Raw genomic sequence first — 5204 nt, 5'->3', positions numbered from 1 at the left:
TAATATATACATGTTAGAGAAAGAAATGTAAATGTGGCCTAAAAGAACATTTTTGAGTCAATTTCACATTAAACATTGAATAGAAAAGTTGACCTACCTTAAAATAAAGCAAGTCGCTATAGCTTTCTGCTACAAGCAAACGTTTTGTTTGTAAATAAGGATGAACTGACAGTGCTTGAAAGTGCAATTCATCAAAACCACAAGAAACCAAATATTATGAACGTGTAAAATTCCATGTTTATTTAATATACATTACATAGCTGATTCATCAAAACCAGACTTGTAAAGACAGATAATATTCCTGATGAACATATTCAATATCATATAGTTGAAATTTATCTTATATTTTCACATAAGATGTCATTATGCAAGAGTTTCCACAATAAAGAACTTGCGTGAATTGGCTGCCATCTCTCAATGCTTCAAGTGGCACCAGTCTCCATCAGCTTGAGAGGAGAGGTTAGCAACTCTGAGTCAAGAGGTTATCAGCATGTCTGTACTCAGCTATCATGGAAACTTCCCCCCAAATCTTAGTTGGTGTCCAGTGCCGTCATGTCACGGGTACCTTCTCTGAGGATACATCCAGAGCTCAGGACATGTATTCCTAAGACCAAAAACAAAACAGAACAAAACTAAACTAAACTAAAGACAATATGCAGCTAACATAAAAAATGTCACTCTTGTCAGGGAGAAGTATGGGTGTTATACTTAATAATATCAAAGATTATTATTTTTAGAGTTGCTCATATTTGTTAAAGTTCACTCTGTTATCAGGCACTCTGTTAAATACTTAACACTCACTATCTTATAAAATGGTTACAAGAATATTTTAAAATAAGCACTGTAATTATCTCTGTTTTGTAAATAAGGAAGTTAAGCTTGACAGAGGTCAGGAAACTTCAATGCAGTTTCACAGTAAGTAGTAGAACCAGAATGTGCTTTGTGGTATCAAACACAACACAGGGAAGGCCAGTGGCTTCTTGTGTCTGACATTGTGGATGAGCTGATAGCCTCCGCAAAGCCATTTATCACCCTTTTCTGTCTTGTTTTTCATTATTATGGAGTTTGGAAAACTAAATTTTGACATTTCTAAAAAGACTTCTGTCTCTCATAATATTTTTCTCTTTCTTTCAAGTTTTATATTCCAAACCAAAATGTGGCTCTCTTTCCACCTAAGACTGACCATGTGATAAATTCTGACCAATGGGATGTAAGGTGAAGTTGGTAGCTGGGGGTTTGCAGAATGTTCTTTAAATGAGACAGACTCAGTTTTACAGCAGATCTCTAGTTAAGAGGTTGGATCTCACGTTGAGTGTTCTAGACACACACACACACACACACACACAGACACACACACACACAAGAAAAGAGACAAATTTCTGATCTCTTCACCCTTCTACCTTTCTACTTTACCTATCCTGAATTATTCACCCTCAGATTTGTTGATACATAAAGGAAAAAAAATCTTTTCTGCTAAGCCTTGTTAATTTGGTATTCATGACTGACTGTAGTGATTACCTGAAACTGCTTTTACAGGCATACCTCATTTTATTGTGCATTGCTTTATTGTGTGTCATAGACACTGCAATTTTTACAAATTGAGGGTTTGTGGCAATCCTGTGTTGTATAAGTCTATTGGTGCCACTTTTTCATCAGGCACAGAAATGGTTAGCATTTTTTATCAGTAAAGTATTTCTACTAAAATATGTACATTTTTTAGACATGTTATGGCATACTTAATAGACTACACTATAGTATAAACATAACTTTTATATGCACTGAGAAACCAAAAAATTCATGTGACTTGCTTTATTGCAATATTTGCATTATTATGATGATCTGGAACCAAACCCTCAGTGTCTCCAAGTTATGACTATATAAAGTTTTGTGACTTATTGGGGGGAAGAGGAGCAATAATTACTAATATTTGCTAAATAAAAGGATAAATGACTGAGTTGTATATCTTAATTGTGATATATTCTGTACTATATTTCTATGATTAAATTAATGTTGAAAGAGTTTCTTTTCATTTGAATACTAAATGCTAGCACATCTGAAATAGCTATCAGTTTTTGTTATAGGTATGCAGGTTAAAAAATAAGATAAGCCCTCTGGGCTATGTGCACAGAAAGAATGGCTGTAGCTCTCATTAGAGGTTTCCAAAATCTAGAATTGAACTCATTGTTGAGCCTAACAGAGAAGGGAAAGAGAAAATCCAGGAGAATAAATAAGAAATTTTTAGAGAAGGTGAGAGACAGGTTTAAATATTTTTTTCTATTAAATTGAACAAAACCCACTTTCTAATCCCACTCCCCTCGTTAAAATCTCATCTGCAACACGTACTGAGTGTGTGATCTTAGACAAGGTTGTTTTACCTCTCTGAAATTATCAATTGTTTTCAGCCATAAAGTCAATGTTTTGCAACCCATCTCATAGACGTTTTTAAGATTAACTAAAACAATGAATGTGAATTGCCTAGTAGTCTATGTATGTATACAATACATAGACTTTAATCCCTGCTCCCCAATTCCCCATTGCCCATCCCCTTTGACAAAAGGGTGACTTCAAAGACAGCTGTCTAATCTCTGAAAACTTTTTTTTCCTTGCTTCATAGCTCAGTCACCATGCAAAGTCAACATTTGGTTGGACACAGATATTAGCGAAAGAAGTAGCTCCTGCTAGGATGTAAGCTTCCTAAAGGCAGCAACTATGTCTTACCAATGTTCACATTCCTCAGGAACTTGAGTTTTTAAAGAATTTCTAGTTAGGTATATTTGAACAGAAAATATTTGAGCCTCTATATTGCCATCTAATGATGTATCGATCCAAATTACTCATCTTTTTCAAGATGCAATCTTGTCAGCATTTACTATACATTAAGCACAATGCTTGAGGACCTATAAAGCAATTGTGAAAAAAGGCAAACCTGTATTGTGGATGATAATATGAAGGCCTAAAAAAACAAAAACTGTGCTCGCTTCGGCAGCACATATACTAAAATTGGAATGATACAGAGAAGATTAGCATGGCCCCTGCACAAGGATGACATGCAAGTTCATGAAGTGTTCCACATTTTTGATCGAATATATGGTAGCTGAAGGAAACTGGACTTTGGGTGGTAAACACACAATAGAATATACAGATGTCAAATTGTAATGTAAAAATTATGTACCTGAAAATTATGTAATTGTATTAACCAGTGTTACCCCAATAAACTTAAAAAAAAAACCTATCCTATAACATAATGATTGTTTACTGTGAACTATTTACTATGCTACATACTTTCATATATTATCGCTAACCCTCTCCACAACTCTGCAAAATGGATGTCATTTACAGAAAAGCCTTCTTTACAGAAAAGAAAACCAAGAGTTAGAGCCTTGACTGTCACTAACTAGTAAGTGAATCCAGAGTGCCTTAACCAGAGCTTGACTTCTGATCTCTCATATGCCAGTGTTAGAGCTCTTTGCATTCCATATACTGCATCCCACATGTACAGACTATGAATTTCTGAAAAGAAGAAAGAAAATCAAAGAAATCATACGTCTAGTTTGGTATAAAACAAAACTTTCGGGACCTTAATTACTTAGATCTATAACCTCAAAACTATTTATTGTTAAAAAACAATAATAATGTCCAATATTACTATTGCAACATACGAAATATCATTTAATCTTTACAGCATTTCTATGAGGTAGATGTAGTTACTTCATCATATGAATAGAAGTTGAAATTCACAGAGAGAAGTGGTTTTCCCAAGTAACAGACCTTGGACCCAACGCCCTGACCCCATTGCCTAGTCCAGAGTTTTTTCCCCAAGCCATTACATTCTGCTCTCCATGATACTTTGCCTGAATTTTAGTGAAAAAAGGACAAAAAAGAAATGAGGACATGGAATAATCACCATCTTTGGCTCTTCTTCCTTTCATTATCTAAAATGCTTTCTGCTGAACAAGAAATTTTTTTTTAACAGGGTGTCTATTGAGAAGTCATTCTGATAAAGTATGGATTCAATAAAGCAAGTCTTCCCACTGAGCATGGTTGGGCAAGTATTAGAGTGATTTTCTAAAGGTCTTTAGTTCATGCTTGGTTTTCAGTGTGTCCTTTTTCTCCCCCTTAACGTCTGTTTTCAAACAAGCTGTGAGAAATCACTTTAAGGGCTAGAATATCTCTGGGGTATTTAATAGGTGCTGGAACTCATGTCTAGGTCACCAGTTCAGATTCAACGATATATGGTTCTCTCTTCTTCTCACCTATGACTTCAAGCGGTAAGACCAGACCAATATTTTTAAACTAGTATATTGTACCATAAAACCACTCTTTCCTACTTTGATTTAGCGGTGCTGGTGGGGAATCAACTAGGATTGTTACCACTGAGAACTAGCAGAACAATAACCATCATTCACTCCAATGACACATGGTATGTCTCTTGTGCTATTAGAAGCAGAGCAGTTGGTTATAAGCAACCAGGTAAGATGGGACAGCATATATTCCTTTAAAAAAATTATTTTGGGGTATGTAAAAGGGAGAATTAGAGTGAACAGCAGAAAGAGCAGCAAGGAGTAGTTGACAATGACAAAAGATCATGATGATCCAAGTTTGGACTAAATTAGAAAGATCAGAAAGAATGACCAAATAAGTCAATAGCTAAACATGGGAACAAAAAGGGTCAAATGCCAAGTGTATCAACTTTGAAAACTAGGGAACCCTGGACAATAAAGGTGAAGGGTAAAGTAAAAGATAGTTAATTAAGCACTCAGTTATTCTTAGTTATCTTTTCGATGATCTTTAAATGTCAAAAACATTGTGTTCAGGTATTATTAAGTAAAGATGCCTGAATCAGAAAGACTCAATAATATTTATAGATAATATCTTGGTTCCTTAGTGGACCAAAGATATAAAGTTGTCCTTCACAACCTAGCATTTACAAAGGCTTTCTGTTTGGTTATACCATGCTTTACGTATTTCTCATTTTACTCCTTCTTGAACCCCTATTTACTCTTGTGAAATGCCCTTTTAGCAAGAGTAAATACTTCTAGTTTACTGTACTCTCTAACAAATAGTTACTAATTTAATATTCACAACAAACCTCTTAGATAGGATCTATTATTATCCCCTTTTTACAGATGAGGAATCGAGCACAGAAAGGTACCAAGGTCATGCAGATAGTTAATTAGTGAAGCCAGGGTTCAAATTCAGACAGT

The 5204-nt window shown here is 34.9% G+C and overlaps 1 non-coding gene across 1 annotated transcript; it reads left to right on the top strand.

Annotated features, from left to right (window-relative positions):
• The first annotated feature begins 2970 nt into the window (after positions 1–2970).
• On the top strand, positions 2971–3077 carry LOC120612687 (U6 spliceosomal RNA). Its single transcript, XR_005655508.1, has one exon. It is a non-coding gene; the product is annotated as a U6 spliceosomal RNA (small nuclear RNA).
• The last annotated feature ends 2127 nt before the right edge of the window (positions 3078–5204 follow it).

Source organism: Pteropus medius, unplaced genomic scaffold, assembly GCF_902729225.1.
Source record: "Pteropus medius unplaced genomic scaffold, Ma_sr-lr_union100, whole genome shotgun sequence".
NCBI lineage: Eukaryota > Metazoa > Chordata > Mammalia > Chiroptera > Pteropodidae > Pteropus > Pteropus medius.
Note: the sequence above shows the minus strand (reverse complement) of the source record. Positions and strands in the feature narration are given on the sequence as shown.